General features: G+C 44.2%; 1 pseudogene; it reads left to right on the plus strand.

The window, feature by feature from the left end:
* The first annotated feature begins 19,343 nt into the window (after positions 1–19,343).
* LOC110334183 lies at positions 19,344–19,844 on the plus strand (annotated as a pseudogene).
* The last annotated feature ends 1,911 nt before the right edge of the window (positions 19,845–21,755 follow it).

A 21,755-nucleotide genomic window follows, 5' to 3' on the forward strand; every position in this document is an offset into this window, starting at 1 on the left:
GAGGCTACTGTTGGAGTCTCAAGGTTCATTTTTTTTTAACGGAATCCTAGGGGCACACCCAGTTGGAATTCTGGTTTTCACACTCTCTTTGCTTGTCAAACTTCATCTCAAGGAAAATAAGCTAATTTGATTTGGCCAAGGCTCCTGCAATGTGGAATTGATATCAGAGGCAGTGACCTTTGATGTTTTGTATAAACAGCGCTTTCCCCTGCTGTGGAATAATAAACAGCACCTTTCTCCCCAGTCCACAGCACCAAAAGCAAGAACACAGGTCTCCTGCTTGTGGCTCATGGAATTCACACAGGCGGCGTTTATTGGTTCAGTGCGTGGAACAGAGCTTGTCAATCGGCACTGCTGTTCAAAGCTGACAGTTCTCCACCCCGTGGGTCCTGGGTCCTGTGGACTGCTTGGTAGCATCCCCAGACTCCACCCTCTGGATGCCAGTAACAGCTTCACAGTTTGGATAGTCCCAAAGCATTCTAGACATTGGCACGTCCTCTGTTGAACAGGGCTGTCCTTGGGAGATGTTCCGAGAACTGTCAGCCTAGTTGTAGGAGAGGAGTTGACTGTTTCCCTTTCTCTTCCCTCCATACCTCACAGTTCAGCAATGGCCAGAGCCTGGGGTGGAGGCTTTGTGAATCATTTCTGCTGAGCCCTCTTGCTCCCAAAGGCTGCAGACCTGCCCTCTACCTGCCTGGCAGTATGGGAGTCGTGAGGGGACAATCTTCAGTCGCTCTGAGTAAGGAGACAACATCTGGGGACTTCATGACAGTCCTTCTTAATTGATTTCCAGGTTTAAGAATTGCATGGCCCTTGGGGTAGCCACTCCCTGCCCTCTCCCCTACACTCCAGGATAACCGTGTCCAAGCCGAGTGAGGCAGGCTCAAGTCAACGATGTCTGTGGGAGGCTTGTCGAATCAGCTCATGAGAGTTGATGGCCGAGTCTTCAGGAATTCTGGGAGCCGTTTGTAGACACGTCAGGAGCTTGAATCTCTCCCCAGGAAGAGCACAGCCATGTGCTATCTCATGGTGAGGACAGAATTAGAGAGAAAGCATCACTCGAAAAAAGAATTGGGTGCTGGGTGGTTCTCGCACTGGCCCAACACCAGCACAGGTGCTGTAGCCTACTGTGAAACTAGGTACGTGTATCACTTGTACCTACACACCAGTACATGTTAGCCTACTGTGGGCAGTTAGTTGTATTTAACCACGGAAAAGAGACAGTAAAAGTGCTGGGAGACAGGAATAATTTACATCTCATGCTACTACCATCATGCCTGGGTTCTACTGTTAATGGCGCTGTCTGGTGTGCTGTGCATATGGTGCGGGCGTGTTTATACTCCAGAAGTGGCAGATGCCGGGTATCAGTTTTCTGGTGTCTCACCCCTGCTGGCCAATTAAGTGTTTATTGTCACAACAGCGATTCAAGTCCAGACTTGAAAGCAAAGGGGAGGGGACAGCGACTACTGTCTGTCCCATTTCCATTTCCTCTTGCTTCTTACTCAAGAAATTCCAATTCTGTTTGGCCTGGCAAGGATTCCAGCCAAACAACTGGGTTTCCTGCCTAAAATGTGCTCAAATGACATTGCTCACTCCAGTAGGACCCAGGCGGAGAGTACTGGAGGTGCCACCCCAGAAACTCTTTAAACAGCAGACTAATTGGCTACAGGTGTTCACTCTCCACCATTTCTCTACTCACGGTTTAGATCAAGGGCGCTGCCACAGCTTGGGTAAGTGTGCTCCAGAGGCCTGTGAGTCAAAGGCCTGATCCCCAATTGGGATGCCATTAGAAGGGGGTGGAACCCTCAGGAGGTGGGGCGTAATGAGAGAAAGTTAGACCATCGGGGGATATGCCCTTAAGGAAACATCTTGGAGATAAGGACATATTCGATGCCCGCTTTGTAATTTTTGAAGCAACAAAGTGACAGACGAGGGTCACATAGCAAGGATGGCCGGACTGACAGATAGGAAGTGCTTGGTTCTTGATGACACCCCAGTCAGTGTAACAACCAGGGATCTTCATCCCAGCTGTTTGTTGATGATCTTCATCCCAGCTGTTTGTTGATGGACCAACGGAATATACCACTGAATTCCTGCCCTACCCGAGACTCCAGGGAAAGCAAATGAAGTGTACTAACCCTTATGCAACTCTTGGAATCGCTCTAAGAGTTAGATGAGACGATGCTGTAGAAACCCTGTGTAGTTCCGGCACACAGAAGTTCCCAGCAAAATCAAGCTGTTGCTACGACTACCTTGTTCTGTTAGGCTGAGCAGGTCCACGTGTGCATGCTTGCCTGTCCTCTAGCCGTTTTCTCTTCAGGCACAAAGTCCACATCTCATTCACTCGCCATCCTTGTTTTCCACTGTGTGGCCTGGGTCACAGTAGTACTGATAATTTTCCTAAAAACCAAATTACTTATCCCTTGTTGGGGAGCACAACTCATAACTCCACTCTTTAGCAACAGCTTAATTTAATTCATGCTTATTGAACTATTCAGGACAATAAGACAACAATGTTGTTACACAATGAGGCAGACATGCTCACTCAATGCTTGGAGATTGGTGCAGAATGACTCACAAGTAAAAACCTTTTTGGCTCCACCGTACCTTAAGGAATTCATACTCAAGTTGGGAAGCACACGGCTGCAATGCGTGCAAGAGAAGCCCGGGGGTTCTCCGACCAGGATGAACTCCAGATAGCAGCGGGACTATGGAGGTAAAGGGAGATAAAGAGACAGGTCCATAGAAGGAGGTGCAGTGGCTACAAGGCTGAAGCTTTGGAGGAGAGCAGGCTGTGGTTGCCATGACAACCAGGGGCAGATAATGTCAGTAGAGAAGGAAACACTAGTTCTTGCGTTGGAAATGGGTCCAGGTGGAAGGTTGAAAAGCTGGGTGGCAAGTTTGCCTAAGAGACTTACATCTCTCCTTCCAGGGAGACACTGGAGGCTTGAGAGCCAAGGCGGGTGTAAATGGAATCTGTGCACACTCATCCAGAAGCCACACAGAGATCCATTGGAAAGGGAGCAGAGGTGCTAGGGACCCAATGGGCAGGCTATGAAATAGCTTCCCGGGGCTCTTTGAGTTGATCCTTCACAGCAGAGAGAACAGTAGATAATTTATATTGCTTTTGTCAGTCTCTTGACCAATGCCTGGCAGTCTTTCTGGATTCGATGCTCTATGGAAGCAAAACACAGATCTGTCTTCAACACTGGTGTGAATCTTTATTAGAAGGTAGAGAATCAATGACTAGATGTTGGAAGCTGAAATGGGTCAGAAAGGACCCAGGGGTGTTTCAGTGATATCTTCTGCAGCTCTGAGAACGTTGCTGGCCTCGTAGTCACATTTTGAGGAGGCCAGTCAGTGCCCAGCCCTGGGAAGACTGGTAACATCTCTTAGTTGGCTTCAGAGTCTAGGCTTTTCCAACGGAAGTTTAAGTTCTGCTGCAGTTGACCTCGTGACCTTCGGAGATGCTCGCCTTCCCCAGATTCCACTTAGCATGAAGTTGAGTCTTTGTATACCACTGGGTGTAGAAGAGCGATTTGTTGGACGTAGACTACACATCAAGACATGCAGCTCAGGGCTCACTCTGCATTTTCTCATTTAATCTCCAGGAAAGTTTTGAGAAGGCAGCAACTACCTTGCCTGTGGGCCAATCGAGACTACATTTTCCTATGTGGGTATCTTTGTCTCTGTGCCCCAGATACTTCATTTGTAAAAGGTGGGCAACCATTTCTTTATATAATGACAATCAGTGGCAATCCAAAGCCAGTTCCAAGAGTTGTAGACATCTCCCTATAACTTGGGACTGATATTTTCTTAATACAATTTTTAAGTGTTTTTAAATCAATTTATTTTTATGTGTATAAGTACCTTGTCTATATATATACATATATATACATACACATATATATACATACACATACATATATGTATATATACACATCTATATATGTACCTATGTATATGCACATATATGTATGTACATGTGTAATAATATATATGATATATATCATATATATGTAAATTTCATGTGTGTGCAGTGCCAAGGAGAACAGAAGAGGGAAGGATTCAGAACCCTTGGACTTGGCATTATAGATGGTTGTGAGCTGCCATGTGGGTGCGGGGAACCTCTGAGCCCCATCTGCAGCTCCTGAACGTACTGTTGGAATCACTTCCTTTTCTATAACTTATGTCTGTACAATTTCAGGAGGTCTTTAGCAGCTCTTTCAAGGCCTGTACATGTGGTGTGTGAAAAGCAACTGAGAATGAATACTATTGTGGTGTTGAACAACTGATCACCATCTGAGACATGTATTGAAATGAGCCTGTCCTGGACCCAGCACAGAATGTGGCTGTATGAATCAAATGGTCCTGGCCAATCCCTGGATGTGGCGGCTTGATGACATCACCTGATGCTGGAGATGGAAGAAACTGCCCCTATTTACAATAGCATAATGTTTGACAGCAGAAGTTAAAAACCTAGCTGGGAAGCAATGCACAGAGACTATGACAGGGGCAGCCAGTGTGTATACAACCACAGGCACTCATTGTCATTATGGAGTTCAGAATCCTGGGTACTGTACATTGAGACATCTGGAAGCTGTGGGTTTGCTTACAGCAGCCACGCCACAGACATGTGAGCGCTGAACCACACTGTGCCAGGACAGCAGCTCTCTGGACAGACAGCCCTGAGAAGCTTGTCTTATGAGACCACTGTCACATGTAGGCCTGTTCTCCACGGAGACATCTTTGTACATGCATCGTTGCTCAAGAAAGAGGAGATAGCTGGAGATGGAGGCAGAAGGATCCTGAGTTCCTGGGCAGTTTGGCCTACAAGAACGAGTTCCAGGACATGGTAAGGCTATATCAATACAACCAAAAACCAAGGGCTGGAGAGATGGCACAGCAGTTAAGAGCACTTCTGAAGGTCCTGAGTTCAATTCCCAGCAACCACATGGTGGCTCACAACCATCCATAATGAGATCTGATTTCCTCTTCTGGTGTGTCTGAAGATAGCTACAGTGTACTTACATATAATAAATAAGTAAATCTTTGGGCCAGAGCGAGTGGGGCTGGAGTGAGAAGGTCGGGGAACCAACTGAATCCAAACAGAGGATGAACAGAAGGCAAGGCAAGGGCTGCGCTTGTTGGTCTCCTTGTCTCCCGTGGCAAAGGAGGTGTGAAGGAAGCCATTGTGCCATACTGAAGTAGCATTGAAACAGGAAGGATTTCCTTTCTCACCAACCCACTGTCATTTAATACGAGGCCAAGTCTGCCGAGCAGACCCCTCCTGCGGTGGCTTCTCAGATGAAAGGCTATTTTCTTTTGGGTTATAATGATGCACGCCTCCAGGCAAGGTTGGCTGCTTGGCTGTTCTCCGCTCCCTTCCCTCCTCAGCTGCACTTGATCTGGCACATTATCCTGGTAGCAGGAAAGTCCACCCACCCCTTTAATCTGCAGAATCACAGCGGCATGTGCGCTTTAAAACCCATCGCTCGCTTTTCATCTCCAGCACTCCGTTTTTTTTTAGCCACTTCATTTGCCGAGTTCCTGTGAGCTTCCTATTGATAATTGATAGATCGCTCCTTCCTTCTCGACTTCCTCTATTAGTTATGCCAGGAAGTTGGTTTGTGCGTTGCGTGTAACCCAATAGTTTGGTGAACACGGGGCTCGCTAGCCCGCCTGTGTAAATCAATCCTGTCCAGCAGGCCCTGGGACCAGGAAGCTATTAGTTTGCATCTTGGCTGGCTCCTCTTCACTGAAGCAGCCTACGGAGAAGCCTGGGGACTTCCTCTTGCATTAATGGCTAGGAGTGGCCATCTGTGAGAAATCATTGATGCCAGGCGTGACTTCTCCTGGCAGCCAGGAACTCTTCCCCGTCCAATAACCGCACTCCATCAGTAACCTAGGTTTCTAGAAGCGTTGGGAAGGATGCTTCATAGAGGACACCTGGTCATAAGATCCCGATTCCTCAGCCATCAGTTGTTCTTAAATTTCCCCCCAAGAACTCTAAATGACACAGTGGGTACCTCCAGATGCAACTAAGTCATACATGGGTATTACCCGCAGACTTCCTTTAGTCTGCCCGGAAGCCGGAAGTAACCAAAGATTTTTGCATCTTTTAAGAAACTTTATCTTTAACTGGGCCTGGTGGCATATTCCTTTAATCCTAGGAGGCATAGACAGGCAGGTGTCTGTGAGCTGGAAGCTAGCCTGGTCTACATAGTGAGTTCCAGGACAACCAGGGTTACATTGTGAGACAATGTCTCAAAAGAGGTTATTTATCTGTAAGTATTTGTACAGTGTCTATTGCTACACTGAAGACCCTTCCAAACTTTCTTTCCTCAGTCTGCCTTCATTAGTACTCTTTAGCACTCTAGAAAATTTTACTTATATAGTTTTGTGTGTGTGTGTGTGTGTGTGTGTGTGTGTCTGGTGTGTGTGTGTTTGTGTAAGATCAGGGACTGACTTAGTTCACCTAGTATCACTGTGGCCAGCAAGATCCACTTCCTGAAGTGATATAACTTGTTTGGGCATTTTCCTGATTGGTTTGTGTATGTTCAGAGCCTTAATGTTCTCGCCTTAAGAACAAGAATTTAAAAATCATATTATGTGTGTGTGCATGTGTGAGTGTGTGTGTGCCACAGCATACATGTGGAGGTAAGAGGACAGCTTTTGGAACTCTGGTCTCCTCCTTCATTTGGGTCTGGAGGACTGACCTCTGCTCATTTAGCTTGGCTGCAGTCTCTATTGTAACTGAGCCAGCTCGCCAGCCCGCAATGTCTTCTTGATGGATGGCTTGTTTGATGAGCATGACATGACTGTCTGGTTTGGGCAAGTTTGAGTGTAAGTCAGGTATTAGGGCAGCAACTCCTGCTTCTTCCCCCCTCCCCTCTGTTTGGAGCACCTTTCCCAGCCTTTCATCTGAAGTCTCTTATCCTGAGGTCCAAGGAAGAGCTCTGTGTAGGAGGAGCTGGGGAGATGACCAAGTGGGTAAGAGCGCTTACTGCGACCAGGTGCCATTGGGAAAGTCAATTACCTCCTGCTCTAGCTCAAGGAAGAAACACTAATTACACCCTACACACAAAAGACAGCGAGAAAGGGGACCTGTTGAGAGAAGGGTGGACTGGAGGAGTGGAAGGGAAGGGACTAATATTCATTACATAAATGTACGAAACGTTAAACGATATGTTTTTAAGCATTCGCTTTGTAAGTATGAGCACCTCAATTCGAATCCCAAGCACCTACACAAAAAAGTTGCATGCACCTGAAACCACAGCATCAGAGGCCAGAGACAGGTGGATCAAAATAGGGCGTGGGGTCAGCTAGCCTTGCCAAATGGTAAGTTTCTGGTCCATAGGAGACCCTGTTCCAAAACTGTTACACAGCAAACAACAGAGGAATACATTCAGTGTCCTGCTCTGCACAGAAGGGCCCATGCATCCACATACTATATGTGTGCACCCCCCACCATAATAGAAGGAAGACCTTGACCTTAAAAGCTATGTGGTCATTTACTGCTTTCTTAGTAAATGTGGAGACAGAATGGGAGGAGGAATCCCAATTTAGAAATTTCCATTTCTAAAAATTGGAGACAAATATAGAATGGTCAAAAGCAAAATAGTGATGCATTCATGGGGGTAAAGGAAGGGGTGGCTTTTAAAGAATCATTCATGGTGGGGGCGTAGCTTATAAAGGATCACAGTGAAGCCTCTGGGTAGTGGGTGAGTTTACCCCCTTGATTTGCCCCAATAAAGCCGTGAACCATATCAATCACTTCAAATGAGGCTGGAACTCAGGGTGTTGAACAGGCTAGGCAAATGCTGTAACCACTGAGCCATATGCCTGGTTCTAATTTCTTCTTTTGGGAAAGAAGAAAAAAAGATTAAAACAATGTGATGGAAAAAAAGCATCAGGGAAAAAGGGGGTGCGGTCTGTGTGTGGATATCGATGGGGCCCCAGTGCTCCACTGCATGACTGCGGTGTTTCCTTGGATGCATTTGGGAGCCTGGAGAAGTTTCAGGGGCACTAAGGTGCTCAATACTCCTTCAGAAGAATAAATCTGGCAGATCAAAGATGGCTCCAAGAGCATACTGGGCAGGGGGATAGAATGGAAAACAATGTGCTCTGAACTGACGAGTAAATTTTAAGAATCTAGAAGAAATTATGCTTTAGAATTATTTATTTATACAATTGACATTCAAGAATGCATGTATTTATAGGGTTAAACTATGATTATCTGTCTATTTATTTATCATCTATCTATCTAGCTTTGTAATTCATCACTATTCATGGGGAGTCCTCTATCTCCTCAAATTTATTATTTTTATGTCTTCCAGCCAATTTGAAATATTATATAAATCACTCTAGTACCCAGTTCCTCTACTGAGTTTAGAGCAAACACAAGGCAATTGCTCTTCCTAACTGAGTTTTTGTTTGTTTGAGACAGAGTGCCTGCCTGCACTGCACTCTCTATGTAGCAGAGGCTGGCTTTGAACTCCTGATTATCCTGTCGCCACATGCTATGTGATGGCATTATAGGTGTGTGACGTCATGCCTAGTTTCTAGCTGTACCTACTACATGACTTAGTTTCCACCCCATTTCCACATCTTCTTACTCTCTAGTGACCACTGTTCTAGGCTCTTCTACTTCGTCCATGAGATCAGCTCTTTTACTTTCTATGTTTTCATCATTTGTTCACCTGTCAATAAAACCTTTGATTGATTGCGTATCTTGGCTATTGTAGATAGTGCTTCAATAGACATGGATGTCAATAGACATGTATCCATGTGTGTCTGTGTCTGTGTGTGCCAAGATTGAAACATCCCCTCCTACAGAGAAGTTCTTTAAGCAGGGAGTTAAACAATTTAAAATCTTCTAGGAAGTCCCTGAAACGGACCAGATTCATTAGGCTTCTCCCTTGCTGAATGAACAATAAAGCTGCTGAGAGTCACTCTCAGACAAGACTAGCTGCAAAAGAAGACTCTAAAGCCAGACCAGTTGCCTGGGAGAAGCAGACATCAGCAGAGCTGCCTGGAAGAGGTTTAAACCAACTGAGTCATTCTCCAACCTATTGAGCTGCCTGCAGACTGTGCCGTGTGCTCCAGGTTTCCCAACTTTTGTAAGCTGTCACCCAGGCTGAAGTGGGCATTGATGATGCAGCTGTCTTTGGGTGAGTTCTGCTCTTCTAAGTAACCCCTCACCCATACTCCTGTAGATAACCCCAATAAAACTCACAGTAAGGGCCTGAGAATCACTGGAGGAAGACCCCAGACTCAAATAGTCTGCAAAAGCAAAGAACATTTATTCTGCAGAAAAAAAAAAAACAGTATGCAGGGGTCAACCGTTCATACAAAATGGTGACAGTAAGAGAAGCTTTCAGGCTCCTTTTATGCGGTGCTACGAGGAAAATTTTCTAGAAGGGTTAGGTAACCTCTTACATGGTTGGCAGCAGTGATATTACTATATTTTTTGATTGGTTGCTATATTAGCTCTTATATTTGGTGAGACCTTAAAGAATTCCAGGAACAGACGCAATTTGGGGCTCGTTAACTCTCTAGGCTGCATGTCTCAGGAACTCCTCCTCCAGGACTCAGCCCCAGGCGCATCCTCCCTCTTGGCCAGTTATCAGGGATGCTATTGACTAATGACCCATTGTTTGTGATGTGGTTCTCCCAAGGAGTCTTGCCTGCTTCTTTGGGAAACTGAAACTCAAGACCTAACATGGCTGCCTGTTCTAAAATGGAGTGGGTTAGGTCCCCTCACTCTTGGGTTCGCCAAATTGGTCTTTGGTGGTATTGTACTCCAGTCGTAGGCTCCCTATCTGGGGTGAGTAGACATCTACTAAATCTCCCTAGAAGAAGTTTTGTTCCACAGGATGACTTGCTCATGTTGGTTCTTTTGGCAGCTTGCAGAGTGGCTTCCTGCATCAAAGATCCTAGAACATAGTAGGGTTGAAGGCTCCAAGGAGGCACCAGCTGGACTTCTCCATGTTCAGTGAGTTCTGTGGGTCTTGTCCTCAACCCCACTGTCAGCTTGAGGAGAGAGTAACCTGTTGTTTTAGCAACAGCCTGGGTTGTTTGGGGATTTCTATGGGACCCCCTTGGCCAATAACTCAACTGAATGTAACTTAGTCCTAACACTAGAAGCCGTGCCTGGCTACAAGAGATGACTAATTGAGACTCCATATGCCCCATTACTGAAACCCTCATCAGGATCACCTTCATACATTCCAGAAGTTTCTATTGCCTTAGGTTTCCACACTGACACCTAAATGCTCCCAGTTCAAGCCGTCTCTCCCTACATTCTCTCCCTCCACTCCAACTTCCCCTGCTACCTGATCCCCCACCTACTATTCTCACCCACTCCAGTATATCCCCCCAAACATATCTTATTTTCCCCTCCCAGGGATATCCTTGGGTTTTCCTTCAACACCTTCTCTTTACTTAACCTCTCTAGGCCTACAGATTATAGCTTGGTTATCATTTATTTTATGGCTAATAGATTCCTTTAAGCAAATACACACCATGTTTATCTTTCCGTATCTGAATGAGCTCATGCAGGATATTTTCTTGTTTCATCTGGTTTTCTGCCATTTTCATGGAGTCATTTTTTTTTTAACTGCTAAGTACTACTCCATTGTGTAAATGTACTACATTTTAAAAATCCATTTTCTGTTGAAGGATATCTAGGTTGCTTCCAGTTTCTGGCTATTAGGAATAAAGCAGCTATGAGCGCAGTTGAGCAAATGTTCTTGTGGTAGGATGGAGTGCCTTTGGGTATATGCACAAGAGTGTTATCGCTGGGTCTTGAGGTAGATTGATTCTCATCTTTCTGAGGACGCATTGTATTGATTTCTATAGAGGTTGTACAAGTTTGCACCCCCACCAGCAATAGAGGAATGTTCCCCTTGCTCCACATCCTCACCAGCATCAGCTGTCACTTATGTATTTTGATCTTAGTCACTCTGATAGGTATAAGATGGAATCTCAAAGTAGTTTGGATTTGCATGTCTCTGATGGCCAAGAATGTTGAACATTTCTTTGTTTCTCAGACATTTGAGATTCCTTTATAGAGAATCCTCTGTTTAGAGCTATTCCCCATTTTCAAACTGGATTATTTTGGTTTTTTTTTTTGATATCTCATTTCTTGAGTTCTTTATATATTTTGAATATTAGTCCTCTATCAGATACGGAGTTGGTAAAAACCTTTACTCATTGTGTAGGTTGTTTTGTCTGATTGGTGGTGTCCTTTGCCTTACAGGATGTTTCAATTTTATGAAGTCCTATTTATTAATTGATGATCTTAGTGCTATTGGATTCTATTCAGAAAATCTCTCCTTCTGTCAATAAGTTTAAACCTGCTTCCCACTCTCTTATATCAGGTTTAGTGTATCTGCTTTTGTGTTGAGGTCTTTGATCTACTTGGACTTGAGTTTTGTACAGGGTGATACAGGATCTATTTGCATTCTTCTACATGCCAACATTCAGTTTGACCAGTACCATTTGTTGAAGATGCTGTCTTTTTTCCAGGATGTATTTCTGACTTCTTAATAATAATAATAAAAAAGAATCAGGTGTCCATATGCATGTGTATTTACGTCTAGGTCTTCAATTCAATTCCATTGAGCAATGTGTCTGTTCTTATGGCAATAGGCTTTTATTTTTATAGCTCTGTAGTACAACCTGAAATCGAGAATGGCAGGGCCTTCAGCAGTTCTTCCATTGTCCAGGATTGTTTTAGCTAGCCTGAGTTTGTTGTTTCCCCAGAGGAAGTTGAGAATTGTCTTTTCAAGCTCTGAGAAGAATTGTGTTAGAATTTTGATGGGGATTGAATTGGATGTGTAGATTGCTTTTGGTAAAATGGCCAGTTTTACTATGCTGATCTTACCGATCCATGAGCACGGGAGATCTTTTCATCTTCTGATAAATTCTTCAAATTCCTTCTCCAAAGACTTGAAGATTTTATCATACAACTCTTTCACTTGCTTGGTTAGAGTTAACCCCAAATATTTTATATTATTTGAGACTATTGTGAAAAGTGTTTCTCTGATTTCTTTCTCAGTCCACTTATCATTTGTATATAGGAGAGTGTATTGGCTGGTTTTGGGTGTCAATTTGATACAAGCTAGTGTCATTAGAAAGAAGCCACAGTTAAGGAAATGCCTCTATGAGATCCAGCTGTAGGGCATTTGCTCAATTAGTGATCACTTGGGGGAGTGCCCAACCCATTGTGGGTGGTACCATCCTTGGGCTGCTGGTCCTGGGTTCTATAAGAAGGCTGAGCAAGCCATGTGAAGCAAGCCAGTAAATACCACCCCTCCATGACTCTGATCAGCTCCTGCCTCCAAGTTCCTGCCCAGTTGAGTTCCTGTCCTGGTTTCCTCCAATAATGAACAGCAATGTGGAAGGGTAAGCTGAATAAACGCTTTCCTCCCCAACTTAATTTTTTTTGTTGTTGTTCATAGTGTTTCATCACAGCAATAGAAACCCTAACTAAGACAGAGGGATACTGATTTTTTTTTTTTTAGTTAATTTTGTACCCAGCCACTTTGCTGAAAGTATTTATTAGCTGTAGGAGTTCTCCCTGGAATATCTAGAGCCATTTATGTATAGTATGATATCATCTGAAACTAATGATACTTTGAGTTCTTCCTTTCCAACTCACTGTCCTCTTGATGTCCTTCTGTTGTCTTATTGCTCTAGCTAAGACTCCAAGCACTATATTGAATATGAATATATATTGATATGGAGAGAACAGACGGCCTTGTCTTCTTTCTTGATTTTAGTGGAATTGCTTTGAGTTTATCTCCATTTAATTTGATGTTGCCTATAAACTGCCTTTATTATGTTTAGGTACGTTCCTTGTGTCCCTGATCTCTCCAGGACTTTTATCATGAGGGGTATGGGATTTTGTGAAAGAACTTTTCAGTATCTAGTGAGGTGATCATGTGGTTCTCTTCTTTTAGTTTGTGTATATGGTAGATTTCGTTTACTGATTTTCATATTTTGAACCATCTCTACATCTTTGTGATAAAGATTACTAGATCATGGTAGGTCATATTTTAAATGTGTTTTTGGATTCTGCTTGTATTTTATTATTTTTGCATCTGTGTTCATAAGAGAAATTGGTATATAATTCTCTTTATTTCTTAAGTCTTTATGTAGTTTGGGTACCAGGTTAACTGTGGTCTCATAGAATGAATGAGACAATGTTCCTTCTGTTTTTGTTTTGTAGAATAATTTGAGGAATATTGGTATTAACTTTTCTTTGAAAATCTGATAGAATTATGTGCCAATGCTATCTAGCTCTGGGATTTTTTTCCCCCATTTGGTTGGGAGACATTTAATGACTGCTTCTATTTCACTAGGAATTATAGGTCTATACCTAGTATTGACTTAGTTTTTGGTAAGCCATACCTATTGAGAAAATTAGCCTTTCATTTTAGATTTTCCAATTTTGTGGCATATAAGTTTTTAAAGTATGTTCTATGATTCTCTGGATTTCCTTAGTGCCTGTTGTTATGTCTCCCCTTTTGTTTCTGATTCTGTTAATTTAGATATTCTCTCCCAGAGTTCTAGTTAGCTTGCACAGGGTTTTTTCTATCTTGTTGACTTTCTCAAAGAACCAACTCTTTGCTTCATTGATTGTTTCTATTTTATTGATTTCAGCTCTCAGTTCAAGACTTCTTGCTGTCTGCTCCACTTAGCTATGATTTCTTCTTTTTTGTTCTAGAGTTTTCAGGTGTGCTATTAAGTTGCTAGTAATGAGATCTCTATTTCTTTTTACAGAGGTACTTAGTGCTATGAACTTGCCTAATACCTTTCATTGTGTGCCATAAGTTCATGTATGTTGTGATTTCTTTTCCATTGAAATCAAGGAAATCTTTACTTATTATTATTATTATTATTATTATTATTATTATTATTTTATTTCTGGCTTGATCCAGTAGTCATTCAGTAGAGAGGAGTTGTTCCATTTTAAGAGTTTGTAAGCAGCCAGCACTTGGGAGGCAGAGGCAGGTGGATTTCTGAGTTCGAGGCCAGCCTGGTCTACAGAGTGAGTTCCAGGACAGCCAGGGCTATACAGAGAAACCCTGTCTCAAAAAAAAAAAAAAAAAGAGTTTGTAAGCTTTCTGTCTTGTGGACGTTGTACATCGTGGTGCGCACTAGGCTCCGCACCACGATGTACAACGTCCACAAGCAGTTCTGTCTTGACCCATTTTTAATTCATTAGAGAGTTGTAAAAGTTTCTCAGAGATTTTAAGCTTTCTGTTGTTGTTGATATCCATTTTTAATCCGTGGTGGTCTAATAGGACAAAGGGAGTTACCTATATCTTTTGAGACTTGCTTTGTATCTGAGCATGTGGCCAATTTTGGAGAAAGTTCCATGAGGTGCTGAGAAACAGATATATTCTTTTGTTTTGGGGTGAAATGTTCTGTAGATATCTATTAGGTCCATGTGGTTTATAATGTGTGTTAACTCCAGAACTTTTCTGCTTAATGTCTGGGTGACCTGTCCATTGGTGAGAGTGGGGTATTGAAGTCTCCCACATATCAAGTCAATTGTGATACATGGTAGTAGTGTTTTGCTTGTCTGGCTTTTGTTTCTGTTTGTTTTGCCGACTTGGGTGCCCTGGTATTTAGAGCAGAGATATGAAGAATCGAAACATCATCATTGTGGACTTTTTCTTTGATGGGTATATAGTGTCTTTCTCCAAATCTTTTGATTAGTTTTGGTTTGAAGTCTATTTTGTTAGATATTAAAATGGCAGCACCAGCTTGCTTCTCATGTCCATTTGTTTGAAATATCCTTTTCCACCTCTTCACCCTGAGGTAATATCTATCCTTGATGTTGAGGTTTCTTGGATGGATGCAGCAGAAGTATGGATCCTGTTTTTGCATCATTTGGTTAGTCTGTATCTTTTGATTGGGCAACTGGGAACATTGATACTGAGAGATAGCAATGACCAATGATTGGTTGATTCCTGTTATGTTGTTGTTGTTATGTGTATGTACGTATATGCGTGTTTTCCTTTTTTTTTTTTTTTTTGGATTTTGCTGATGTGAGATTATTTATTCACTGTGTTTTCATGTGTGAAGTTAACCTCCTTAGATTGGAGTTTTCCTTCTGAAGCCTTCTGTAGAGCTGGATTTGTGAATAGATAATGTTTAAATTTGACATGCTATAGAATTTCTTATTTTCTCCCTCTAAAGTGATTGAGAGGCCTGGGATGGCATCTGTGGTCTCTTAAGAGTCTGCAGCACATCTGTCCAGGCCCTTCTGACTTTTAGAGTCCCCACTGAGAAGTCAGGTGTACTTCTGCTAGGTTTGACTTTATACATAACTTGGTCTTTTCCCTTGCAACTTTTAATATTTTCTCTTTGTTCTGTAGGCTTAATGTTTTGAATATTATGTGCCAACAGGACTTTCTTTTCTGGTCCAATTTGTTGGTGTTCTGTATGCTACTTGAACCTTTATAGCAACTCCTCTTTAGGTTAGGAAAATTTTCTATTATGATTTTGTTGAAAACATTTTCTGGGCCTTTGAACTGGGATTCTTCACTTTCCTCCGTACCTATTACTCTTAGGTTTGGTCATAGTGTCCCATACTTACTAGATGTTTTGTGTCAGGAAGTTTTTAAATTTAACATTTATGTTATTGTTGTTGTTGAATGCATTCACTTCTTTTTTTTAAAAAAAAAACAAAAACAAAACTTCAGTGCCTGAGATTCTCTCTTCCATTTCTTGTATTCTGTTGGTGAAGCCTGACTCTGATGTTCTTGTTCAAATTCCTACATTTTTCTTTTCCAGAATTCCCTGTTTGGATTGTCTTTATTGATTCTATTTCCAGCTTCAGGTCTTGAACAGTTTTAAATATTTCCGTACACTGTTTGTTTATGTTTTCCTGGGTTTCTTTAAGGGATTTGTTCATTTCCTCTTTAAGGCCTTTTATTATATTCATGAATGCTCTTTTAAGGTCTTTTCCTTGTATCTCAGCTGTGTTGGAATATTCAGGGCCTGCTGGAGTGGGATAGCTTGGCTCTAGTGGAGACATACTGCCCTGGATGTTATTATGTCTTGACTGGATTCTTATGCTGGCATCTTGGCATCTGGGGTCGGGATGATTAAAGGTCTAGGTGCTGATTTCCAGATTTGTCGTTGTTGGGTGGGCATTTTATTCTTTGTTTTCTGTTTCCTCTCTGGGTTTTTAGAGTGTGTTGCCTTACTGTTGCCTGTTTTCCTGGATGGTTTCGCTGGTGTGTTCACCAGGAATGCCCGCTAATGTTAGAGGCTGGCAAACAGGGCTGAGCTGGAGGAAGGAAGAGTGGAGGAGAAAGTCTTTGTGATCTGATGGGGGTGGGGCCAGGCAAGAAAGGGAGACCATAGTAGGTTTCTAGTTACAGAGCTGGGAATGAGACAGGGCGTGGTGGGTTGGGTCTCAGGAGCAAGAGGAGAGGTATGCTTTTGCCTTTAATCTATTTGTTGTCCAAGAAGGGGCAGCCCTTGGTTTAGAGGGGATGCTTTGTGGGACCCACGGGAGATGGGAGCAGGGATGACAGAGGACTGAAGCCGGTGTGCTGTTGCAGCACTAGGGAGGAGACTGTAGACCTGGGTCTGGGGAAATAGACAGGAGATCGTCTGCGGGAAGCCTACCTGCTTTTCTGGCCTGGGGTTTAGCTGGAGCGGATGGACTTCCATTTCCAACTCCTGAAGTTTCTGAGGCTAGGGAGGCAAGGTTCTGAGGGGAGGTTACCTAGGTAGGCTTTAGCCTTCACTTCCAGTGCACGGAGGCAGTCCCCAGGACACTCTTCTCTAACGTGGCAACGACATGAAAGGTTCTGCTTGCTCTGAAGGCTAAGGAAAAGGTCTCAACCCTTGGCATGCTCTTGAAAAATGTTCACTCTCACTGTTTACATTAAATACACAATAATCTATGTTTTCTAATTTCCTTCAAAGATTTATCCTCATGATCCCTGATCTTTCTGTGTCTTCCCATTACCCTCTTGGGATTTATTGCTTCTGTCTTTTTCTTTGACTTTCTTTCAATGTTATACTAGGTAGGTTTTGGTTTTTTTGTTTGTTTTGTTTTGTTTTTAAAAATCAGGGTGAAAATGATTACATTTAACTGAGTCTAATTTATTAAAATAATTGCCTTAATGAATACTACTTATTAAATGCTCATTTAGTTATGCGCTGTCCTTTGCTGGTACACGTAGTTCATATTAATCCTTATTAAACAAGACATGCAGCAAAGCATGTAATTAGAGACTAAGCAGCTATAAAAATCAAAGGTAGGAGAAAAATGCTTTGAAGAGAGCTAGGTAGTTGCTGAGACTTCCTGTCCCCTGCCAAGAACCCGTAACAGAGGGTAGGGATAGGTGGCACGGGGTTGGTTGATTGTCCTAAGACCTGCATGCCAAAGACAGAGAGGATGAGAAAAAGTCAGGCACCCAGCTTCTTACAGTTATTAAAGCATTTCTCTTTTAGGTTAGCATACAAAGAGACAAGTTTCATCACGGCACGATCATTCCTATGCATGCCACACCTTCAAACAAGTCCCAGGGGGGGTGGATTCTGAGCTCATGGAGCCTTCTTTTCTCAGCGTGAGTGTGAGCAGGCAGGTGGCAGAGCATTGTCTCAGGAGCTAGGTATGGAATGGGAGCTTGTCTTCTCGACTCTAAAATATAGTCGAGTGGTCCTTGCCAACTGCCGTGTGCTCCCCTGCTAAATTCACCTACTCTAACTCCTAACTCCCTCAGAATGTGGCCTTACTTAGAGACAGGAATTTTGCAAGGGTCATCACTAAGACAGAGGGTGGACCCTGAGTTAGTATGACTGATCTCTAGACACACACACACACACACACACACACACACACAAACACACACACACACACACACACACTCACTCACTCAGACATTAACTGGCTTAAACAACATAATTTCATGGGGTCACAATTCTTCAAGTCCCGAGTCATCAGCAAAGTTACTCCCTTCTGAGGACTGGAAGGGTTGCCCCGTTCCTTTCTCCCCAAATTCTTGTGGTTCATTAAGTGTCCCTTGGCTTGAACAATCACAGCCTCTTTGCCCTCAGCTTCCTTAATAGATTCTTCCTGTGTATGTCACCACTGTCCCTTTGTAAATGATACACTCATGTTTGAGTACAGCCTACCCGAATGGCTTCTGTGTAAAGACCTTACTTCCAAATTATCACATGATGTAGGGTTAGGACTTCAACAACAAAGCAAAGCAAAGCAAAACAAAACAAAAAAAAAAACAAAAAGTAAGGATGGGCGGTGGTGGTACACACCTTTAATCCCAGCACTTGGGAGGCAGAGGCAGGCAGATTTCTGAGTTCGAGGCCAGCCTGGTCTACAGAGTGAGTTCCAGGACAGCCAGGGCTACACAGAGAAACCCTGTCTCAAAGATCCAAAACCCAAAAAACAAACAAACAAAAAACCCCAACAACAACAACAAAAAACAGAACCACAAAAGTAAAAACTTCAAAACATGAGTTTTGGGTCTAGGGGTAGATAGACAAAATCCAACCATGTACAGTGACATTGCATAAATATCTGCCTCTCTGTGGGTTCAGTTTGCTTACCTTAAAAATCGAGATGTGGCCAGACATCTCCCTAAGCTCATTCACTTTCATGTAAACAAAATAGGCAGCAGCCCCAGCTGTGAAGGGGAAAGGGGCTACCTTGGAAAGAAAGGGGAAGGGGATGGGCCGGCTCGCTCTGACAGACACACTGTTCTCTGCATCTCTGTGATGAGGTCTTGATGAGCCAGCATCAGGGCCTAGTCACTCTCGGGATCGGTCCCAGAGACGACCGAAGGCTGGATAAGAAGAGTTCCTGGGCAGTAGAATTAAGTCATCTGAACTTCCCTTCTGTGTAGACATCCAAGAGGCGACTGACTTAATCACCTGCACTCAGTTACACCCAAGTCCAGCCAGAGATTCTAGAGCTAGGAAAGGGACACTGTCAGATTCTCCTGCCATGCACTGTCCCAGCTGAAGGGATTCCTGCCATTCTGCCTCAGGAACATCTCCGCTGTCATCTCAGGCCTTCAGAATACCGGCAAGTGTAATGGGGGAGAGAATCCCATGGCGGCTACCAGTCAGGTGTGCCTCTCAGAAATGTGTGTCAAGTTTAAGTTTGCTCTCAGGGAGCAGGTTGGCGTGGTTGGATAAAGGAGAAATGTACTGTTTTGTATATATCAGAGCAGCAGGCTATGCGGGCTAAACTTAGAGAACGTATTTGAACCTGAGGCTTACTGGATGTTTCTTCTCAAAAACCAGTAGCAGTGCAGTTGCCTGCAGTAGGTGTCTTTTCTTTTCCTCTCTCTCTAGCTTTACTCTCCAACATGAAGGCGCTGAGCCCGGTGCGCGGCTGCTATGAGGCGGTGTGCTGTCTGTCAGAACGTAGCCTGGCCATTGCGAGAGGCGGCGGTAAGGGCCCGTAGGCCAAGGAGCCTCTTAGCCTCTTGGACGACATGAACCACTGCTACTCGCGCCTGCGGGAACTGGTGCTGGGAGTCCCGCAAGGCACTCAGTCTAGTCAGGTGGAAATCCTGCAGCGTGTCATAGACTACATCCTCGACCTTCAGGTGGTCCTGGCAGAGCCGGCGCCTGGACCCCCAAATGGTCCGCATCTCCCGATCCAGACAGCTGAGCTCACTCCAGAACTTGTGATCTCCAAGGACAAGAGGAGCTTTTGCCACTGACCCGGTCGTCTTGGCACCTCCCGAACGCAGGTGCTGGCGTCCGTTTCGCTTGGGACCCTGAGACTCTGGGACCCTCTCTCCAGCCGGAAGCCTGAGGGCATGGATGAGCTTTGATCTTAATCCAGCCGTCTTCACTTACCCTGAACTCAATGCCTCGAGGCTGGACCTGGAGCCGGAGAGCGAAGGACTGAAGCTTGTCAGCAGTTGGGCAATGTCACTCTTTCCCCACCCTGACTCGAGTCTAAAAGACTGGCTTTTCCGAGAAATGGGGTGTCGAGAGGGTGTGGGGGGATGCGAGTGGCTGCCCTGCGCACTCTGCCAAGGCAGCATAAGCTGGTCTTCTGGTTTCCTTGGAGAAAAGCTCTGCTGCCCTGATTATGATGAACTCTATAATAGAGTATGTAGCTTTTGTACCTTTTTTACAGGAAGGTGACTTTCTGTAATCATGTGATTGTATATTAAACTTTTTATAAAAGTTAGCATTTTGCATAATAAACCTTTTTTGAACAAAAAAAATTATAAAGGCTATGACTGTTGGTAGCCACAGTTGATCAAGATCTTTCCCCAAGCAGCACCCTGCCATAGGGTCCAGACTCTGATTATTGACTCTACCATCTCCACCAGCATCTACTATAACCACTGCCCCTTTCTCCTGCCTCCTCTACTGGGGCATACTAGCTGGGTCCATCCTAGGGTGCCCACTTTCCTGGTTACCCCAGTGAGGGTCTCATGGGCCAGTAGCTCCTCTGAATCCTAAGTGGCATGGCTGGTCACCTTAACCCTGCCACTCCTCAACTGCCCCAAAGGGACAAACACGCCAACTCTACAACCACATGCTTTAAGGCAACTTGTCTCCTTTACCCTTTGAGACTGTTCTTGCCCCCACCCCCCATCCCCCAGACAGCTTTCCTCCAGGCTTCAGCCCTGCCTGGTTAGCCATTCACACAGACTGGGTGTGACTTATTTTGTCTCATCTACCAGATGCCAAGCTTCTTCGGGGCAAGGGTCTGGAGAAGACATGACGAGTGACTGCCAAATGGAGCTGGGGTATCTACCAGGGTGGATGTCAAAGCTGAGAAGCAGACTATGTCTGCAGCTGTCTGCCTGTGTGGCCACATCACGCCCAGACAGATTAAGGCTAACAGCTGCATTTCTGTCCTGTCAGGGTGGTAAAGAACATTGGATGATTAGCCAGGTCCATCCTACTCTCTCTCTCTCTCTCTCTCTCTCTCCATCAGCATCCAATATACACCCCTTTCATCTAATACATAGGCCACAGCCTGTGCTGGCCTCAGACTCACTGTATAGCTGAGGAGGAGCCTGGACAGTTGAACATCCTGCTTCTACTTCCCTGGTGCTAGAACTCCAGTCATGGGCTATTATGCCATATGCAGTTCTGGGGCTCATACTCAGGGCTTCATGTACACTAGGCCAATGCTCTACTAACCAAGCTATAGCGCCACCTCACTCCCATAGCTCTGTTTGAATTGCAAACGCCATTTGCTGAATCATTTTCTCCTATTTTTCTTTTATTGATTTTTTTCATATAACATATCCTTTTAAAAAATTTATTTCTTAATTCATATTACAACCCAATATTAGCCCTTCCTCTCTCCTCTCAGTACTCCCTCACATAAGTCCTCCCCTCATTCCACTGTGTCCGTCCCCTTTTCTTTTGAGTAGGGGAAGCTTCCCTTCTGGGCATCACTTCCCCTACTAACACATGTCCTCTCCCCATCAAGTCGCTGCAGGACTAGGTGCATCTTCTTCCACTGAGGCCAGACAAGGCAGTCCATTTAGGGGGGAGGGATTACAGATAGGCAGCCAACAGGATCAGGGACAGCCCCTGCTCTAGTTGTTGGGAGACCTGTATGAAGACCAAGCTGCTCATCTGCTGTGTATGTGCAGAGGGCCTCGGTTGCCCATGATGGTTCTTTGGTTGTTGATTCAGTCTCCAGGAGCCACCAAGGGTGAGGTTAGTTGACACTGTTGGCCTTCCTGTGGAGTCCCTGTCCTCTTTGGCCA

This window comes from Mus pahari, chromosome 16 (assembly GCF_900095145.1).
Source record: "Mus pahari chromosome 16, PAHARI_EIJ_v1.1, whole genome shotgun sequence".
Taxonomy (NCBI): domain Eukaryota; kingdom Metazoa; phylum Chordata; class Mammalia; order Rodentia; family Muridae; genus Mus; species Mus pahari.